This window comes from Anabrus simplex, chromosome 1, assembly GCF_040414725.1.
Source record: "Anabrus simplex isolate iqAnaSimp1 chromosome 1, ASM4041472v1, whole genome shotgun sequence".
Classification (NCBI taxonomy): Eukaryota; Metazoa; Arthropoda; class Insecta; order Orthoptera; family Tettigoniidae; genus Anabrus; species Anabrus simplex.
The window spans coordinates 1,037,294,462-1,037,317,530 of NC_090265.1; the positions used below are offsets into that span (position 1 = coordinate 1,037,294,462).

Genomic DNA, 23,069 nt, shown 5'->3' on the forward strand with positions numbered 1-23,069 from the left:
TTGATACAACAGCTTAATTGAAACTGACTTCAGTGTGTATCCACTATAAAGGGCAAACATTCTTAACCATCATGGAGTAATTGTCTCCCAGTCACTTTAAAATCCTTGCATTCTGCATTTTCACAAGGGGTTTTTCTCTTTCTTCTACACCAGAGATTTCCAAAGTGGGTGCCGCAGAATGCTGTGGTGCAGTGTTGTGTTGTCAGGGGTTTCATGAAGTGGATGTAAAATTTGCGGCAAAATAAATATTATGCTCCCTTGACTCTCCTTATTATTAACAATAAACTGATCTAACTGAATGCTGTCATTTTAATATTAATAAAGAACACTAGAGGACTCTCCATGTATCCTGTATGGTTGTGCCACCTGTGTAGTTAAACTTCATAAATCCTCATATTCCCATTGCAGTATAAGAATATCATACTTGGATTGTTCCTTATTGACTGTATAATAAAAGAAAATTATATAATTGATCCACCTTCGTCAATACACAAATTGTCAGTTAAAAGGAATGGCTATTGGATGTAAGCTCACTGGACAAAAAATCAGTCACCCCTGGAGAAATCATCTCAAGCATCATTTAATACCGTGTAGCTCCACCTCTAGACTTGATAACCACCTGGATTTGGTTAGGAAGTGAATCCACAAGGTCGTGCAGGTATATCGCACTGACTGAGGATTTGATTGTGCAATTTCACCAAATTACGGGGATGCTGAAGTCAAATGCAAAGAGGAGAAGAATTCCACCTAATCAATACCTGTTTATTATTGTTATTAAAAATACAGGACCGGTTTCGACCCGTTAGTATTGATTAGATGGAATTCTTCTCCTCTTTGCATTTGTGTGAATCATCAATACAGATATGAAGCTCATAAATTACGATGCTGAAGTCGGCGTTTTACCCACTGTTCTAATATGTCCCACAGATTTTCAATGGGGGTCAAGTCAGGTGATTTTGCAGGCAAATCGAGATGTAATAGAGTGGAGGTGTGTTCATAAAACCAGTTACACAAGCATCCAGCCCAAAGAACTTTGCTGTTGTCATCTTGAAAAAATGGGGTATCAGTAGCATACTTATCATGCAGACGTTGACTGAAAGGCAACACCTGATCATCCAAAATGTTTAAATAAACATGCTGGTTCATGTTAGTAGTCATCTTAGTGAGCGGGCCCAATCCATGATACGAAAAACACCCCCAAACATCACGGACCAACCTCTGGCTTGAACCTAACCTTGAACACATCCAGGATGAAATGCTTCATTTGGCCTTTGGCACACTCACCGACATGCGTCATTGAAATACAGTCAAAAACATGATTCATCAAACCACATTACATTCCGCCAGTCAGCTACTGTCCATGTTCGATGATTTATAGCCTATTGAAGACGAGCAGCTTTATGTGCCTGTGTGAGCAAATTGCCTCTTGCGAGGTGACCGACTCCAAATGCAATTCCTGTCGCAATGTTCTCTCACTAGCAGGTTGGGATGGACCTTCATTCACAGATGCAGTAATTCCTGTCAGGTTTGGTAATGATTTTAATTCTCAAGCCGTGAAACGAGTCTCCAGTCCCTCTCAGTCAGGATCTATTTCCGACCACAATTCTGACGTGTTTCATGGCCACGTGTAGTACACTACTGCTTGTAGACATGTTGAACAGTCTTCTGCGAAACACCTACAGATCCAGCAACTTCACGCACCATATGGCCGTGGGCCCCTTTTTGCCACTCTGGCACATTCTTACATCTACCCATGTTCAACAGCGGACAGCTTGCAATCTACCCATGTTGACGTACATGTCCGCTTGAAACATCAATGTATCACTGATTGCTACTATCTTATGCTCACGTAAAGGCAGTGCGCATGTTGTTGAACATGGGACTCGTTCATTGCGCCATCTCTACAGTCTTAATGATCCATCTCTGCCTGCGCACTAAGGGTGAACTAATTTTTTTGTCCGGTGAGCTTCCCGTACCAGTTGATATCTATAATCACTGTTATACTTCTTGAGTCATTTCTTACATCCAGACTTCAAGAATGAGAGCCTTTATATGTTCCTCATCGTCGTGTTTAAGGTTATGTTCTTATGATACGGTAAGATATTTCAAGATTAACTTTTCATAGGTCTTTTAGTGTTATATTTTAGTGTGTTTCATTAATTTTATCTTATTTTTAATGCTGAAGAAGGCCCAGTCGGGCCGAAACATACCTACTGTGTGATTTTTCGTAAAATTTATTTTAAGACACATTTGTACATTGACTTAGGTGGACCAATTATATAATTTTCTTTGTATTTTGGCAGAGCGTGCAGCGAACAACAAATGCTTCACTAGCAGCTGAGTTAGTCACTTGTTTTTCTCCAGTTGTATTTCGTAGTTATATGCGATATTGTTAATGCAAGCAAAACAGCAGAAATAATAATATTAATTTGTAATATAAAGTAGTGAATATCATGTTAGTTTGTTAAATTAAGATGTAAACACACAATATTGTAAGAAGACTTTATAGTTAGAGAATATTGAACATGTATATCCTTATATTTGTATAATTTTAATTTGGGTAAGAGTCTGTACACATGGTCTAGCAGTGAAGATTGTGCAACATGAGAAACACTAACTGTATTGGTAAAGACGGCTTTGGTGGTGTGGTCATGTGAGGCGAATGAACAAGTATAGATTGCCTAGGAAAATAATGGACTCTGTTATGGTGGGTAAAAGGGGTAGAGGAAGACCAAGACGACGATGGTTAGACTCAGTTTCCAATGCTTTAAAGATAAGACACAGAACTAAATGAAGCCACGGAACTAGTTACAAATAGAGGATTGTGGCGGCGATCAGTAAATTCACAGAGGCTTGCAGACTGAACGCTGAAAGGCATAACAGTCTATAATGAAGATGTGTTGTGTGTTTGAGTCATCAGTCCGTAGACTGGTTTGATGCAGCCCTCCATGCCACCCTATCCAGTGCTAACTTTTTCATTTCTACGTAACTATTGCATCCTACATCTGCTCTAATCTGCTTGTCATATTCATACCTTCGTCTACCCCTACTATTCTTACCACCTGCACTTCCTTCAAAAACCAACTGAACAAGTCCTGGGTGTCTTAAAGGCGTGTCCTATCATTCTATCACCTCTTCTCATCAAATTTAGCCAAATCGATCTCCTCTCTCCAGTTCGATTCAGTATCTCTTCATTTGTGATTCAATATGTCCATCTCACCTTCAGCATTCTTCTGTAACACCACATTTCAAAAGCTTCTATTCTCTTTCTTTCTGAGCTAGTTATTGTCCATGTTTCATTTCCATACAATGCCACGCTCCAGAAAAAAGTCCTCAAAAACATCTTTCTAATCCCTATCTGAATGTTTGAAGTCAGCAAATTTCTTTTCTTAAGAAAGGCATTCTTTGCTTGTGCTAGTCTGCTTTTTATGTCCTCCTTACTTCTGCCATCGTTAGTTATATTACCACCCAAATAACAATAGTCATCTACTTCCTTTAATACTTAATTTCCTAATCTAATATTTCCTGCATCGCCTGCCTTTGTTTGACTGCACACCATTACTTTTGTTGTGGACTTATTTATTTTCATCTTGTACTCCTTACCTGACCATTTTCAGTTAATCTTCGTTCTCTTTTCTTGTCTGTCCCTTCTTAGTTGAGTTTTTTGTCATGTAGAAGGTAGTGTGAGCCTGGTGCGTACGTCTTCTATGAGGGATGTTTCTCAGGCGAGCTCGTATGCTAGTCTGGAGAGAGTGCACTTTGAGACTCCCAATACTGCTCTCAGTAATCTTGCTTTCACACTTTCAATGGTGTTTAGATCACTGTATTTTAGATTGATCCATGTGATTCCTAGGCCATATGTTAAGATAGGAAGTACCTTGTCATAGAATTGCTGTTGGTAGTGATATTTGCATGATGTTTGATATGTCGTGTATGACTGCTGTGCCGGCTGTTGCTCATTCTTCAGTGTGAAGACTAAATAATTTACCTGTTCAAGGCATTTGTAATTTTTATCAGCTCATTGTGTAGCAGTAGTAAAAAAGTGTCCTTTCCAATTGTTCTTCCTCCTTTCCTGAAGATCATTTCCACTGTCTTTGATTGGTTTATGGTAAACTCATTGTTACCGGCCCAGATTTCGAGTTTATTTATGAAGTGTTGTAGTCCTTTCCTGCATATCGAAACAAGAACCATGTTGTCAGCATATAAGTACACAACTACTGGAGGTGTAAATATTTGGCTTACATCTGCTGTCATAACGTTGAAGAGCAGGAGGCTTAGTGGATCTCCCTGTTAATACAGACGAAAGCTTTGGAAAAATCCATGAATACTAAATAGAATTTCTGCTTTGGCTTTCTCAATGCCTCGTCTGTATTTCTGAGGAGGCTTTCTACTGCTTGAAGAGGGGGGGTGTCCCATCCTGAAACCAAACTGTTGACCCAGAATTTGTTTATCTAAATGGTTTGTTAGCTTGTGTGTTGGGATGTTTGTTAACAGCTTGAAAGGATTATTTTCCTGAGGTATCCCTATGTATGAGGTTGAGTTATTTCAAGTGCCTTTTCCATTGTAAATAAGTTTGGCGAATCTCTAAGGACTTGGTATTTGTCCAATCTGTAGGCATTTATGGAAGAGATCAACCCAGGTATCTAGTAGATATGCTGGTCTCCTGAATTAATTCATTAAAGGTTCCATTTGGGCCCACTGCTCTGTTACTTTTTAATCTTGGAATTAATTTGTGTACTTCTTGTATGGTGATTGGTTGAGAGATTCCACTTGGAGGCAAATCCATTCTGTCATATGCTTGCTCATCCCCTGTTGGATTTAATAGTATCTGGAAATGGTTTTGTCATGTTTGTTTCCTTTGGATATTTGGGATGCTGGTAGTTTTCCTTCTTTTCAGTGCTATGAATGGATCCTTGTTGGCTGTTACAGATGTCTCCTGTCCTAGTCTTTCTGTGAAGTTGTCCTTCTTTTGCTTGAGGAACAATTTACACTTCCTCCTAGCTTCTGTGTATGTTGCTAGATCTTGAGACTGTTCGTTACCCTCTTATTCTTCACACTCTGGTTCTGTTGTGATACTGTGACTCTGAATGGTTATTCAGGGTGTGTTTATTCTGATGGTGGTTCTAATTTAGACTCTGATTCTTAATAATGACAAAGAACATTGTCTACTTTGATTTGTACGTATGACTTGTTTGTCATGATATTGTTCTTCACACAGTGATGACTGTTTTAAAACTACGTGTACATTCTTGTAAATATTTTGTCTCTTAAACTTCACGATCTCCTTGGCTCAGACGGCAGCGTGTTGGCCTCTCACCGCTGGATACCATGGTTCAAATCCTGGTCACTCCATGTGAGATTTGTGCTGGACCAAGCGGAGGCGGGACAGGTTTTTCTCCGGGTACTCCGGTTTTCCCTGTCATCTTTCATTCCAGCAACACTCTCCATTCTCATTTCATAGCATCTGTCAGTCATTAATAAATCACTTTGGGAGTGGTGACCCCATTGTACTAATAGCCTATATCTACTTCATTAATTACATCCCTGACCCGGTCAATGACTGGAAAACAGGTTGTAGGTTTTCATTTTCAAACTTCACAATGTGTTCTCGTGTATCGGCAAAGTTTATTAATCATGCTTGGAACAAGTCGTGATTCAGGAGTAGCCATTTGTGTATCCAGTGTACTCAGCTGTGATATCTTGTGCCATAACCTCAACCATATGAATGGAGGATAACTGAGAGGTCTGGAAGATGGAAAAGTGCTGTGTAAACAGATCTAGGGATGCACTTATTAAATAAGTGTATCCAAAATGTAAGATAAGTGATGGTGCCTCAGTCTTCCATATAACTTGATGATTGTGTCAATGATATTTATTCTACAATGATGTTTTGATTCTGTAGTGGTTATGGTAGTTTGAACTCTTTGTTATGAAGAAGGAACAAGTGTGCGATTGAATATTAGGTGGTTTTTTAATATTTTTTTTTAGAGTATTTGTCTTCCTGTTACCAATATCATTTTTCTTTACTTGTATGATGGAAGACTCAAATATGTTTGTATTGAGAGCATTGTTCTGGGAATGTCTCATTAAGTGCATAATTTGTGTACAGTAATATGATTAAGTTGTGGGTGTGTTGTTGTTGACAGTTCATGATGAACCACAGCTCAGTTAGGGTTCTTAATGCACTAAATCAAGTCATTTATCAATCTACAGCTTCTTTCATTAGTGGAGTCATATCTGGCAAATTACCTTATTTTCAGGGATCAATGAGTGTCAGTTAAGGTTAGACCAACAGAAATGGATTCTTGTCAGTTCATGATCAAATGCCCTGGGACATTGGAAGAAGTTTTTCAAGCTCAATTTAACTTATGTTCATTTTCTTTAATTTCATTACAGTGGCACCCAAATTTATCTTTGAAGATAGTTTAATTCATAACTTAATCAAATGGGGGGAAAATCCCTTTTCTCAGCACCCAATAAATTTAATGTTGCATGTGATTTCTTGTGAATATTTCAGTAAGTCACAATTTGACCCACAGCAGTGGAGCATTTCTTATTAACATTACAATAATTGTCATCCAGTGGTTAGGCATATGATGTTAGTGGGTTGTTGTCAAGTTGCAATTATCACAAGCATGTGGTGAGTCCTATTAGGCTAGTTACAACGTAGTAATGGAATTAGAAAAATAATGAGCCATAGTATGGAAATCATCTGCGAAAATGGAAGTTTTGAATAAACATTGCCCTTTTGTACCAATTTTAATGTGTGTGTGGTTTTTTTTTTTTGCAATTTTTACAAGAAATCGGATATAATGACAGTCCGTTATATTGAGTAAATTTTTCGCTGTTGTGAATTATCATGTACTTATAGATGCTTGAAATCCAGAAAACAGGCTTGTTAGGTGGAAGGAGTGTCTAATTTATACAAAAGATGCAAAGTAGTAATTACATGGCATGCAGAAAATGCAAGAATAATATTCAGATAATATGGCCTAAAAATCTTGAAGGGGACATTATGTATGAGTAAATAGGTACAACTATGATCTTGCTTTGCTTTTGTTGAAAGAAAGGAAGAACACATTTTTATTTCCTCTATTTCCAGATATTTTTAATAAATTGAGGAATACACTTTCTGATCTCACAAGAGAGATCAACTTCCTTAACCCACATCTGCCCAAATTATTTTTCTGTGGACTGTTGTGATATATTTCACTAGGCCAGTTGTTTGTAACCTAAACAAACAGATTATGATGGTTTATGGTTTCATTAATATATTTTTCCAGAGATTTTCCATGTGAGCTTGGATGGATAATGTAAAAGAGATGCTTTATGAAGGTACATTTTTTTCACTTTCTAAGTTCATATCAGTGTAATAATCAACAATTTCATAAGTATTTATCACACAAGTGTTGAATTAGCACGATAAAAATTTACAAAATACATTATCTGAAACATAACTGAGGAACAGTTTGGTCTCAGTTTAGAATACACACTGTTTCAGCACAATAGGACAATGTTAATTTGTTTGTATAACTTTTTATTAACAAAATACCAAATTTTCAGTAAGTGTGGTCACTCTTGCAAATGGGAAAAACACTTAACTGTGAACAGAACTTCAGAACAATTTGAGGTAACTCTTTTTGAGAAATCTATTTGTCTACCATAATTACTGTAATGTAGTCTGACTCGTTGGCTGAATGGTCAGCGTACTGGCCTTCGGTTCAGAGAGTCCCGGGTTCGATTCCTGGCCGGGTCGGGGATTTTAACCTTAATTGCTTAATTCCAATGGCTCGGGGGCTGGGTGTGTGTGGCGTATTCATCATTAGAAATCATCCTAGGTAGGGCCCACATCGTCACAGACATGCAGGTTGCCTAATAGGCCATGTACGAGAAAAAGACCCGCACCAGGCCTCTCCGGAGGCCATGCGCCATTAAAAAAAACCTGTAATGTACATTCATAATGTACTTTCATACTCGGTTTTCTGTGTTAGGACGTGAAGCCCCACAAGATTGAATATGTTCCCTAACTATCTACTGTGTGAAGCCAGGCAAGTCTAGATTCTTTCTTGCCCTTTGGGGTCAGATGGTAAAGTTGACGTGCATTGTTCATGAAGATGCTCAGAAGGATGTAATTACTATAATGTACATCCTTTTGTATTACAATTTTTAATTCGTAATAGCTGATGTTCAGTAACTGAAAATGTTCTAGAAGGGGATTGAAACATGTCCTACAATGAATATGTATATCCAACCCTTGTCCCATTTCTCTACGGACTTTGAAATGAAGTGAGGTGAATCTTTGTAGTGAGTTTTTTACGGCTGGATCCTGAAGTAAATCATATGACTATGAATTCCATTTAAATCAGTGGATAATTTATTAGTACTGAAACGGTGGACCAATAAATTTCTCAAAAACCATTATCTCAGGTTCAAGTCAATACAGAACCACCGAGCTCGATAGCTGCAGTCGCTTAAGTGCAGCCAGTATCCAGTATTCGGGAGATAGTAGGTTCGAATCCCACTGTCGGCAGCCCTGAAAATGGTTTTCCGTGGTTTCCCATTTTCACACCAGGCAAATGCTGGGGCTGTACCTTAATTAAGGCCACGGCCGCTTCCTTCCCATTCCTAGCCCTTCCCTATCCCATCGTCGCCATAAGACATATCTGTGTCGGTGCGACGTAAAGCAACTAGCAAAAAAAAAAAAAAAAAAAAATACAGAACCCACTATGGAGTTTGTCATGTGTAATCAGGACAGTTTAGTTTGCGTTTTGAGGCTACACTCTATTTTTCATAGTCCAGTCTATTTTAACGTGAGTGAAATGCCTTGAAACAAAACACGTGGCTGCTAACATTACATTTTTTGGACTGTTTCGTGTCCACTTTACTTCATTGCATACACCATACTTGCTTTTCCCTTGTTTTGAGATATACCATCAAAACGCATTTCTGGCAACACACGAGGATACTTTCATACTCAGTTTTCTTGCATTAGGACACGGAACACCACAAGATTAAGTGTATGCCACTAACTGTATACCCTGTGAAGCCAAGCAGGTCTAGATTCTCCTCTTTGCCCTTTGGGGTCAAACAGTAAAATTGCCATGTATCGTTCGTGAAGACATTTGGAAGGAATGTAATTAGAGGCCAGTACCATTTCTTGTTTTTCATGCTGATGTAACAAGATATATTTGGCCCAATCAGTTGTGTTGCCCATCATTGGAATAACTTATAGATGTACACGGTACTGGACTAGCTGCTTCTTCACTAACATGACTCGCTTCATTTTCACTCAGTACACTATACCACACACAAATTGTACAATTTTCAGTTGGTTTTGTACACACAAGTTCAGCACAAGCTCAAAACCGATTGCCAGAGAGACTGTTTATATCCCCACATGATCGCTATCCCCATTAGTATGAAGACCATTTTCTGTTGTTCCTCTCTATGTATTAGCATCTAGGATGTCTTCTGATTCCTCGAGGATACTAACGATCTGCTTGACAGTCAATCAGAGAAAAATAAATGAAAATTCTATATCAGTACTAAGGTAATCCCATTCACACCTACTGTCGACATATGTCGATGTGGAAGTTTTGTACTCTGCTAGAGAAAAACAACTATCATTATACCACATGTTAATTTGAAATCTGTTATTTGCATGTTTTGGTATTACATTTAAAACAACAGCATATTTTACAAATAAAACTAACAGTATAAAAACAAAACAATACTCACTTCGACAGAAGCGCCATCCTCTTGGCTTTATACGGAACAATATTTCACACCCAGTCACTTGATAAGGTGCAAAAATGTTTCGTGTGTTCATGCTGTGCAGCGAGTGTCAAACAGTGAACTGTAAACAATGCACCTCAAAATGTTCTTCCGGTTTACCAATGTAAGATTAACAATATTCAGATATTTATATAGACAAATGTTGACAATGGGCAGATATGTATTAATTCCTTATTTTTTAAAATACATATTTCAAATGTTAATTATAGTTAAAATAAAGTCTATAGACATATGTTTGACCCCACTGCTGACCATCCTTAAAATTGTTTTCTTTGATTTTCCATTTTTAACCCCAGCTGTTTACAGTAACTTTATAAACTGCCCCCTAGCATGACGACTTATACAATAAACCAGTCCTCTGTCCATTTGTATGCTGGATTAAATAGCCAAGCACATATTGCTTGTTGAGTTGGAGAATGGATTCATACAATAAACCAATCCTCTGACCATTTGTATGCTTAATTAAATGGTCAAGCACATACTGCTTGTTCAGTTGGAGAATGATCTCTCACTCAGTCTTATGGTAAAGAGTCATTGTGGAAGATAGACTGACAAAGTAAACAGAAAGAAGAAATTATAAATCTATTATTTTGAAGTATATGACTATATATGCTCCCTCCATCAGATTTTGATTCTTGGATCCTTCTTTTCAAAAAATCAGTGCCTTATCATTAACTTAGAACAACATGTAGCTACAGTATAGGTGAAGGTATGAAGATTTGAAGATTGTCTTCAATCTTTTGTGATTTCATGTTTGTCCCTGTCTCTTCTTTTTTGTTTCTTCTTTTACCTACATTGACCTGCCTTCCTCTTTATCTGTAACGTAGGTTCCTAGCTTCCTTTCTTTTATGTTAGTTCTGTATAGTGATGTTTATTTGTGAATACTTCATGATGTTTAATGTTGTTGGCCATTGCATTATGATAATAAACATAAACTGTATAAGAGTAATTAAATAATTCTGGCTTAGTTACATTTATTATGAAGAAATAAATAACCTTCCTGAAAACTTCTCTTCTTAAAACATTTAATAATTAGCATCCATCTTTAGGAATAGAATAGTGTGAATGTTTTCTTTGGTTATTCTCAGTGCCATATTCATTTAGAAATACTTTTTGCACTGATTATAATGTGCCAGTTAAGTTACTTAACTTTTTGGTACCTCTTCTTTCTGTGCTTCACATTTAATACTTCAGGGGTGTTGAAAGTGTGCCCTTTTAAGACATTTTGAAGAATGTCTATATTTATATTTGTGTTTATATGTCTTTTGCTTAAATAGTGATCTGCAACAGATTTTTCTTGTGTTTCCAAAGTGGTCTTGTGTAATCTTTTTTACTTTGGTTTAAAATGTGGACAAATTCTCCAATGTACTGTAGAATTCAAAATCCTTAACATATCAGTTTGTAAGCTGTAGAACATGTTGGTAGGGAGGATTTTCAGGACTTGTGTTTTGTTAAGCATTCAGTTCTTTGTTTTGTGTGGTGCCTTAAGTGCCTATTTATTAAATGCTAGACAAAGGATGTTGTTTTTCTGTTCTTTAAAGAAAAAAAAATTATATGTTGTTTAAATTTGTCCACTTGTTTCTGTGACAATAATACCTATTAAACATAAGCACCTACCTGGTTATTCTTAATTATTGCATATTTTTATAATTGTTCTATTATATTTTTGTGTTGAAAATTATGTAGAGTGAGAGCATTTGAAATAAGAATCAGCCACGCGATATTATTCCTATTGGTGTGCACGACAGTCATTGTCATGTGTCGGCAGGGTTCAGTGGTGGTGCAACCGTACAACAGTACCATGAACTATTTTAAGAAGTTTATTATATACTAGCAGAAGTACCCGTTCTTCATACGGGTTATCAGAAACTGGCTTTAGTTACTCATACTATCGGTATGACTGACTTCATTAGATATTTATATCACTGGTGTATTTACTTAAGTACGTAGAAATTATTTGTCATGTTGGAAATTATAGTGTAAGTATACTGCCGCTAGATAGTACCACAAATATAAATATTATTGAATCTATTTGTTTGATCCGACATTTTGTAACTATTGCAAATGATCAAGGAAATTCGCGATGCATAAAAGAAACTACTATAATTATCGAGAATTATAATTCTCAGGGATTTTCACTCATGTTGCACATCATATAATGAATCTAAGTATAAATGTTGAAATATTTTGTCAAGTCATGGGCACGCCATCTTGACGATTGTGTATATAGGTTGTTTTCATGGTTACAATGATCGTAAAAGTGGACCAAAATATCGGCACTAATAACATCAGTGATCCTACTACTCCACAATTTGATGGCAAATAGTTCAAACTATAGGTAACAGACTCCACAAAATGCTGAAACCTAAGTCAGTACGTGAAAACGGAGGCCCGTCGGCAGCCGCTGGTTGCAGTACTACGGAGATATCCGAGGCTATTATTTTATAATTCACTCCCTTTCCATCCCCGCCCAAAGGAGTGCTGTGACCGTCTTACAGAACAGTTTATTTTTTCCAGATAGTAAGTCATGTGTATCAATTTTGGTTGGCCGCTATGCCCAAACGTACATGCATAATCTCGCTGCTGTAGAATCCTGGAGCTGACATTGCCATGGTTACGGCCGTTCATTTCTTTATCCGATTCCTAGAGCAGGGGTAGTGTGGTTCCAATATCTCCATAACGGTTGGTTTTAGGGCCTTAAAACATGGGCTTACCGAGTTTTGTTCTTTGCGTCAAGGGGCTTAAAATGATCTTTGTCTCTACGACAAATTCAATTTTGCCTATATTAGCCTTATATTTTTATATCTCCCCCTGTCACCCGCTCCCCTCCTCGAATTGTTTTGAAAATAAAATACAGCCCATGTTACTCACTGGCAATGTAGCTTTCTATAGGCGAAGTAATTTTTAAAATCGGTTCAGTAGTTTTTAAGACTATCCGTTACAAACAAATATATACATTTTTTCTCTTTATAATATTAGTAGAGCCTCTGTGGCTCAGACGGCAGCGCGTTGGCCTCTCACCGCTGGATACCGTGGTTCAAATCCCGGTCACTCCATGTGAGATTTGTGCTGGACAAAGCGGAGGCGGGACAGGTTTTTCTACGGGTATTTTTCATTCCAGCAACACTCTCCATTCTCATTTCATAGCATCTATCAGTCATTAATATATCACTTTGGGAGTGGCGACCCCATCGTACTAACAGCCTATATATGCTTCATTCAGTACATCCCTGACCTTCAATGACTGGAAAATAGGTTGTAGGTTTTCATTTTCATATAATATTAGAATACCAATGTTATGAAAGCAGATGCTGAAACTGCTCTCCTTCATTGTCCACATGTCTTTGCCACATCTTTAAGAAACTATATATCACTCGCTGACAGTGGAAAATTCTCAAAAAATCCTACAGTACCATCCAATTTTTCTTCATTGAGAACTCTATACCCTCTGATTAGTTTCTCGTGTTGAACACTTCTCATAGCCTGAAAGTTTTGATATAGAGCATGGATTGTTACTGTATGACCTGGAACGTTTACACCTAGGAATATTTCTGAAATTCTGTTTGAACTTGGTGGGCTGACAGAGATAAAACATATTAGTCACAAATGAGCACACTGTGTACAATAGTAAATATATACTGAACCTTAATAAACTGTTGATTTAAAATACAAAACAGAACAGCACACGACTCGCAAATGCTGCGCACTTGTTCACTAAGAAGCTTGCTTCACATCCAAAGCCCAGGACATATGTGTACACTCTTCCCCTGCATTGAACTCGGTAGATGATTGCCATGTTGCAACAGAAAAAAATGCAGCACAGTTGGTTCTTTCTTCAAATGTTCTCACCGTCTTTAATATTATGAAGCCATGGATATACCTATAGACTAGTCAGGTCGGGTTAAATTCTTGTAATGTTCATTATGCCATGATGATAAAATAAGTCTCCACTCATTAAACACAAGACACAGACTCATAAAGATCACCACAAATAGAAACTCTTCACATCAGCTGTAAATAGGACACAGTCATGTCTGAAACAATATAAAATACACTATATCTCAAAGTACCAACATTTTCTATCAATAGACACATCTCAAACAACGTACTCTCTGCTACCATATTTCTCAAAAGGAAGTAAGGGAATGAAATTCCATGAGATCCTTTTCTGGATATTAGTTGCTGATGACAACCATTTTCATGGTAGAGAGTTCCTCAGTGAGGTTAACTTGTTTTACTATCAATAAATATTGTGAGGTTAATGTTATTTTATTGCATAAACAAATGACATTACAGTTTTATATTTGAACTGTAATAAAAATTTTATGAACAGTGAACACCCTCTGGAGAGTAACGACAAAGGACTGTAAGTGTACTCAGTATATATACATACTGCATTCTCTATTTGCTTATGAATCAAATCACTGCTTTGCACTGTATCATACACTATAACCTTTATTTTTCTCTTTACCTAGAACTCAAAATTGCATGGTTATTAAGCTCAAAACTGAAATTAGAATAATGCTTCAAATTAACATTCAACTGCTTTAAAAGTCTTTGAGACCTCCCTTGAGAAACAAAATCTAGACATCATAATAAGCTTTTGGGCTTTTGCCCTGTTAAGAAAACAAGGGTTCTTTGAGTTTCACAGAGAAGTTTGCTCCACATCTTCAGAAGAAAATCTTGACTGTTCACAAGGAAGACTTCTCCAATAATATCCAGTAATACTCCCTGTGGTTGGGAGCAGTAGAATAACACCCACGATATCCCCTGCCTGTCGTAAGAGGCAACTAAAACGGGCCCTTAGCTGAGTGCTGGCATTGCTTCCACTTACTCATGCCAGGCTCCTCACTTTCATACCGGGTGATCCACCAGCCCCTTGTGATCCAGTTTTATGCATCCTTCATATTTGCTACAATTCTGAAAGACATCGGTCCCTCTCCCTAAACCGGGGTAATATAGCGAGATATGTGTTTACGGGCTAGAAAACAGCAGGAATCGTGAGTTTCATTATGGGTACCTCAAATGAACCCGCAAAACTAGTACAGATATGCAGAACATGTACTTTAAAACAGGAGGTGGCCGCACATACCGGGAGCACAGTACTATATAGGCTGGGCACCGGAGGTGAAGTGTTGCAGTAGCTCACTTGACAAGCAGGCGGGGAGATATGTGATAGTGGACAGTGCTCAAGGTAGGAGGTTCGAATCCTACAAAATAATATTTTTCAACAGCCAGTTGCCTGGGATGTGGTATTGTTACATACTTGATAGCTTCCAAGGACTGATTTGTTTATTTGACCCTGTAAAAGACCGTATGTATCGTTGCACTGGGTATGGTGTTGGGTTGGGCGAGGCTGTAGAGGTGATGGTCTGTGGCCAGTATATCGGTAATCATGAGTAAATCTACGAAAAATCATTATCATCAGGTGTTTAGGGAAACCTATTCTTTGAATTTCCCATATATAATTGAATTGAGAAAAGGTGTCAAATTTGTGTTTTGTACCAGGTGCTCTTGTGATATTAACATTGCACATGGTGGCAAAAATGACCTTACACTAATCATGCAAAGTGTGTTAAACATCTTGGTAATTCGAAATCTAAGGAAGGAGATCAGAAAATTAACTTTTTTTACTTCCTTTTTTAGTAGAACACAACATTCCATTGAGTGGAGCTGACCATGCAAGAGCTTTGTATAGACTGGAAATTGGGCGCCGTAGGTCAAGTGTCGCAGTAGCTCACATGGCTAACGCATGGTAGGAATCCCAGTCGATCTATATAGATTTATTTGTGTTGAAAGACACTGACTCTTGGATAACCGTATGCTTGTTCTTTGCATTGACTCGTTCGATAAGAACATTTACCATCTTGTATAAAAAAGTTTTTTCGTTCTTCACCATGAATTACAAAGCATAAGTCATGTGGTAGTTACGGGAAAAAAAAACGTGTGAATTATGTTCGTCACTTAAGCTTTGTATTTATTGCTACATATTGCGAAGCTGAGGTCATGTAGTTGTGGAGTAACGTGAATTGTGTTCGTTGCTTATTTTCTCTTTTATGATCGTAGTTTACTGGTGTAATAAAGGCAGAGTGTTTTTTCTTACTTCCTCTTTAGTAAAACACAACATACCATTAAGTGGAGCTGACCATGCAGGAGCTTTGTTCAGAAAGATGTTTGCTACGTCAGAAATCGCTAAAAAGTATGGTTATGGTCGCAAAAAAATAACTTGTGTCTTAAACGAAATGCCTCGTACTGTAACACAGGACATTGTTACTTGTTTACAGAACAATCCATTTTCTTTGTTAACAGATGGAAGCAATGATACCAATTCTAAATTGTATCCCATTGTGGTTACTTTTTATGATGCTGCTCGAGAAAGTATTACAAGTACTGTTTGATCGGTACCAGCATTGGAGGGGGATTCAACAGGACACAACATAGGAAAGTTGCTATTGTCACAGCCAAATGAAATAAAAGTACCATTTAAGAACTGTTTGGCATTCTGTTCTGACAATGCTCCTGTTATGATTGGACAGAAAAATGGAGTTCTAGCAGTTCTCAAAGAAGCTCATAAGGATATTTTTGGTATTGGTTGCAGCTGCCATCTAATTAACTTGGCTGCTGAAAAAGCTGTTGCAACTTTATCAGTTAGAATTGATGAGATTCTCATTGATATTTACTATTACTGCCGGGCTGAGTGGCTCAGACGGTAAAGGCGTGGCCTTCTGGCCCGAACTTGGCAGGTTCGATCCTGGCTCAGTCCGGTGGTATTTGAAGGTGCTCAAATACGTCAGCCTCGTGTCGGTAGATTTACTGGCACGTAAAAGAACTCCTGCGGAACAAAATTCCGGCACCTCAGCATCTCCAAAAACCGTAAAAGTAGTTAGTGGGACGTAAAACAAATAGCATTATTATTATTATTATTATTATTATTATTATTATTATTATTATTATTATTATTATTATTATTATTATTATTATTATTATTATTATTATTTTCTATTACTTGGAGAAGAGTGCCAAAAGAAGAGAATGTCTTCAGAAATTTCAAAGTATTCATGGAAAAGAAACAAAGAAGTTGCTGAAGCTTGTGTGCACAGAATGGTTGTCCCTAGCCAGGTGTTTAGACAGATTATTAAAAAGTTGGATCAACTTCTTTCATTTTTTAAGAATGGGGTGGTAGTGTGTGCTCCAAATATTTCTGCCAATGTATCTCTCTCTTTTTTTTTTTACCATTCCCAAAGGACACAGTAGATTTGATGGCAAACAAATGAAGAGAGTGTGTGATACTCCGTCGTCTTCCTCATCTTCTGCCAAAAGAATGGCATGTTCTTCCAAACATGACTCACCTGTTCTCAGAAATGTAAATCCCACTACATCTCGTGAAGAAAAGTTTGTTTCTTTCCTCTGACCTAAACAGGCCATTTTTTACTTTTTTACATGTGACTATATCATCATTTGATAAGATCAATACTGTCCTTCAGAGTGCTTCCCCACATATCCATGTACTCTTTGAATTAATGATAGATCTATTGAAACAGATGCTCACCAGGTTTGTCAAGCCAAGTGTAGTTAAACAGTCTGCATTGCTTGATGTCCAGTATCACCCAGTCCAGAATCAGAAGATGAAGAAGAATTGGTAATTGGCATTCAAACCTCAACTTGGTTAAGACGCTACAAAATGAAGACAAATCTGTTTTTCTCATTAGTCAGGAACTATTGCTGTGCAGCCTGTGACTGCATGGTTAACAAGTTGCCTTTTAATAATGATGTGCAAAAACATGCACAGGTTGCTAAACTTGATGCCATTGAAGAAGCATAGTTTTCTTCTATTAATTTCTTATTGGAGGAGTTTCCTGTTATTTTGTGTAAAAGAGATAATGAAACAAGTGATGATGCTGTGAATGAACTCCAATGCCAGTTTGCGACTCTTCAGATAGAAGACATATCTAGTGTTGTAGGTAACCAAGGTACAAATGATTCAAAATGGGCACTGTAACATTATTAAGTGACAAGATAATTATCATAAATTACTATCTCCACTATAAACTGTATATTCTAATTTGTGTATCTGGACAGCACATCTAATTTAAATTCTGAAATGGATTGAACATTTCTATACATCTTCTTCCGTTCATTTTAAAAACAAGTCTATTGCGGAATATCTTGGACCTGTGTTTGGTGTGAAAGATTCTGTCGTTACGGACCGTATCTGCTGTATGTGGCTGTTGTGGACTCTGACAGTATCTGTCAGTGAACTAACTTACTAGTCTTATGTACGGACTCTTTCGCCAGAGCGCATGTAATTTACCTAATGCTAACGCTTGTACCATCACCTTCTGAAAATGGCTGTCTGCCATTGAGATTGGTCGATTGTGGACATTTCAGGCCATGCCTGAGCCATTGTCTGCCAAGATGAAGGAAAGTTCTGTAGGAGTTGGATGAATCAGATATAATAATCCCTTTTATGGATTATTTAATGTATTTATGTTTTTAAAATATTTATTATGTAAATTCTGTAGTTACTATTCTTTATTTTTTGGTGGTTTACCAGTGTATGGGTCAGCATAGGTAAGATATTATTGCATTCCTCACCGCTCTTGTAAGTACTACCTTCTGTATTTTGTTGGGTAATATCATTTGTCTTATTATATGTAAATTAAAAAAAAAATTAATGTGTTGTTAGTGGTGGGATTTTTGAATTTTGATTTCTCTTTCTATTACGCTGTTGGAGCGCCATTATGTCAATATTTTTTATATTATTTGTTCATGTTTGACCGGTACTGATTATTTATTTCGCCTTTCCAAATTTTATTTTCCCTCTCTTATTATTATTAATTTGGTTGGTTTGTTGTGTATTCTCATTGTTTCATCTGTGCGTGTGTTATTACTATTAATTTTCTGGTGTTTTGTGGATTGATATCCCTTGCCCTCATTCTTGATTTTCATTGCGATCCTTCCATTATGGTTTATTTAATTATTCAGGTTAGTTTTGATTCCAGAATTGCTTCGTGTTGACCTCGTACGCTGTGTAAATCACCATTTTTTAAAACCATTTTTCTTCTTAGGTTTAAATTTTTTTCATTATTATTATTATTATTAATTAGGTTTCATAATGTTAATTTCTCATGGATATTTTATCTCCAACTTATTTAAAATTTATATTGTTTAATTATTAGTATGATTCACATCCTAAATATATAGAAAACCAAACCAAAAAAACTAAACCCCACGGCACTTAACGCCCATGAAAGGGCCTTGGCCTGCCCAGCGACCGCTGCTCAGCCTGAAGGCCTGCAGATTACGAGGGGTCGTGTGGTCAACACAGCGCATCCTCTCGGCCGTTATTCTGGGCTTTCGAGACCGGGGCCGCCATCTCACTGTCAGATAACTCCTCAATTCTAATCACGTAGGCTGAGTGGACCTCAAACCAGCCCTCAGGTCGAGAGAAAAATCACTGACCTGGTCGGGAATCAAACTCGGGACCTCCAGGCGAGAGGCAGGCAGGCTACTCCTACACCATGGGGCCGGCCTAAATATATAGGTCATTAGGAAATAAATGTATAATCATTCATCTCTGGGGCATCCTAAATATTTAAACCTTATACTATTTCAAGCATATATTTCAACTGTAATATTCAAAAGGGTGATACTTTACTTAAAATTTCATGGGGGATTGGTGCATTCTAGTGGAGTGTTTGAAGCGTTTAAATTCTTTTCTTTTGCATTGTATTGTTACATTTTCCCTCATTTTTGTCCCGTAATGTAATTATGTCTCTGTTGCCTGACCTTGATGATCTTCCTTTTGTTCTCGTGAGGGGACGCTGTTTTGTTTTGATCTTGGCGTGAGATCATTGTTAATACTCAGTGTGTACGGACGCACGAATTACTGAGTCTGGCGTTATTGTTTGTTTTTGTCACCCATGTGATTTGATTTAGTTAGTTTACTGATCCATTTGATAATATTTGGGATTTAGGTTTAATTGCTATTGAATTTTAAATTATTTTTTTAAATTTTGGGGCTTGTTATATGTTTAAATATTTTCTTTTGGATTGTTCTTACGTTTGCTTTTGTTTTGACTGTTAATGGACCTATGCCTCTGGGCATATTTTGGGTGGATGATTCCTCCACTAGAAATTGGTGTATATTCTTAACATTTATTCACCCTAGCTGTTTGTCCCATTCTTATATATTAAATTTGGGAAAGTTTAAATGTTTTTAAAATTTAATTAGATTGATGTACCAGTTCCAAGTTCATTAACCCTTTGAGGTACAAGGGCCATATATGTCCCAAGTTTTATTTCATTTGCAGGTCACATATTACAGTGCATTTATCAGCTTGGTGAATGATATTGTGATGGTGAAGTCTCATATTTCATATATCTATCACTTTTGTTGACTTATTAACTCTTAACACTGTCTTAAAAACAATTGACTCTATGCATTATTCGACCTACTGGAAGTGCATCATTCTTGTGTCACTGTTCGTTGTTAGAGCTACTGTTAACACTAAAGATTCGTTCCAAACAAGAGTCCCTGACCGTCCGACATGCGCAGTTGAGGGAAAGTGTTCCAACACACACCAAACCAATCCCGGACTGATGCACATACTCAAATTCAGCATTCCAAAACACCTCAAACTGCAGTTACTGATCACTAGAACTCGTCCGCGGCCTGTGGTATGGACCGGTAATACGGACATGCACATTGGAATACGTGCGTGAAAAAGGAAACTCACTGGACAGACCACATGCATTTCCACTCATGTTCTGTTCCTTGTTCTTCTCACATGTGGTTTGTTAACATTGCCATAACCTTTAAGCGGTAATACTTATTTCTAAATCTGTTAATGAATTCTGTTAAGGTACTTGTGAGTTGAGGAGTAGAAATAAGTAAAAAATTAATAAATCAGTAATAATTAATTAATAAATACGCAATAAAAATGGAAAGGTATGGGGATTTCGTTGAATCTTTATCCAGCAAAGATGAGTTGGCTATGCAGTTAGCAGTGCCAAGGAAACGAGAAAATTATTTGTGTAAGTTTTATTGTTACTAGTGGAATTCTCGAGGTTCTTTCTAATCGCGTCATTCTGATTTCACTGTTCAAACTCAGTAGTGATTATTCTAGTTGTTTTTTCTAATGGTAGAAAATGACAGGGCCATGGCCACATAAAAGTTAATTAGTAATTTAAAACTTGTAGGAAATCCTGGTACATCAAAATGGAAACCTACTTCCCACTTGTTCCACTGCTTTTCTATAAAAAGATACTTACTCGCAGAGGGCCATAGCACAAAAACTGAATATATCCTAAAAATCTGTTAGCAGAATCAAAAAACAGTGCAGTAATGGACAAGACTACAATGGAATCATAGTGGGAAATGCGGACATAAACAAAAACTTGATGACAGAGGCATGAGGAAACTTAAAAATCTTGTCCTACAAAACAGGAAATCAACTAATAAGGAACTCTTCCTCAAGATGCACGAGTACGGACTGGATGTGTCGTCAAGAACAGTGTGAACAACACTCGCTAGGGAAGGATTTCAAACTTGTCAGCCTCAGAAAAAAGCCAAGATCACTCCTTCAATGGCTGTGAAGTGCCTTAAGTCGGCTAGCGGCCTCAAACACTGTTCCCCATTAGATAAATCCTTTTATTTACTTATTTCTACAATAAATAGACATCAGAAGTTCATTTATAAGGATTAATTACTTGAGGAGGCCTGCTAGAGAAAAATGTCACATATTGAGAAATTTTAGAAGTTCATTTTATTGTTACGTATTGTACCAGGAAATAAGGCATGAGTGTTTGTCAAATGGATATACGGTACTTCTGAGCAGTACAGAGAGAGGTATGCGAAATGACAGTATATATATTTTTAAAAACATTTATTCCCTTCATTGAGCATGAACGGTTGATTCCCTATCACTTCTCTTGATAATAGATTTACCAAAAAAAAAAAAAATGGCTAGCTTCCATTGAAATTATTGAAAGTAAAGAATGCTTATCATACAAATAGGCTTGTCAAAAAAATAACAAACCTTTCTCGCAAATGAAAATAACCTATTTCTTAAGGCAACAAATTCTTCTGATAAAGTCTTTCTTGAAATAAATTCATATTAAGTGAACAGAAAATGATTAAATTAAATATTCTACCACTTGTAATGTGAACTCTATTTAGAGTTTTGTAGCACTTGAGACGCAAATCTTTGCCTACGTTTATCTAATTATTTAACACTGAAGTTTGCAAAATTGTGAAATAGTAAATAAAGTGTGTCTTGTAAGAATTTAATCTTGTCTTTTAAACAATTGCGTTAGACCAGAACGATTTCCAGTTAAAGTTTATAGTGTTCGTAAAAACTGCCCTTTCCAAAATCACTGACTTTTTCGTTCCACAAGTAGAAATTTAGTCTGGTGGAACCACAAAGGGGTTTTTCTTTTTTTTTTTTGTAAGCACTTATATCACCTGTATTACTGGAACACTGGACTGGACTGGAGAACATGTAGTTTAGCAAACCACACGTTGAATCCCTTTGTAGTCTGATGTCGTGATGTCCACCATGGTACCACGTTTGATTCCCTCGTTGAACCAAGGTCTGATGTCCCACGTCGAACCAAATCTTCTCTTCCCTCGTTGACAGGTGTAGATGATTGCGACAGGCACTTGTCAGGATTTATCGTATTCAAATGTAGTTGTAGAACATGAAAAAGTTCAACTGACTATCATTAACTTTAAGAGTGTCCTCTTTAACATAGCACATTATTTGGTAAAGTGCACACAAGTGAGTTATTTCAATCACTGGCAGCATATTTCAAGACTTTATACTGGAAATCATAGTCCATTACATGCCTAATTCTATCCTCTGTAATTAATGTCACTCGGATATCACAGTTTATTAAAAGCACAATTCAGTTACTCGTAAGTAATATTATTCGGATAACACGGTCTATTTATAGCACAGTTCAGTTATCCGTATATCATATCACTCTGAGATTACAGTTTATTAAAAGCATAGTTTATTATTAATAATTATAAGTGTCATTACTTAGGAACGAAGTTTTCTTCCACTGAAAAATCAAATTTGAAAGTAATGTCACTAGAAAACAGAGTTTGCTGACGAAATTGTATTTTACAAATGCTGTTTCAGAAATCAAGTCTGATCGTAAAGCTCATTTCACATAATTTTACAAGTGTTTGCACGCAATGATAAAGTCTACTCATGAAGACGAAGTGTAAGTCTCATAATATTCATAAAAATTAACACATGACAATA

General features: G+C 36.9%; 1 protein-coding gene across 3 annotated transcripts in view; it reads left to right on the forward strand.

Annotated features, from left to right (window-relative positions):
- LOC136857929 (transmembrane protein 245) overlaps positions 1-23,069 on the forward strand; it is a 323,942-nt gene that overhangs the window by 259,596 nt on the left and 41,277 nt on the right. The gene's annotated exons all lie outside the window — the stretch shown is intronic.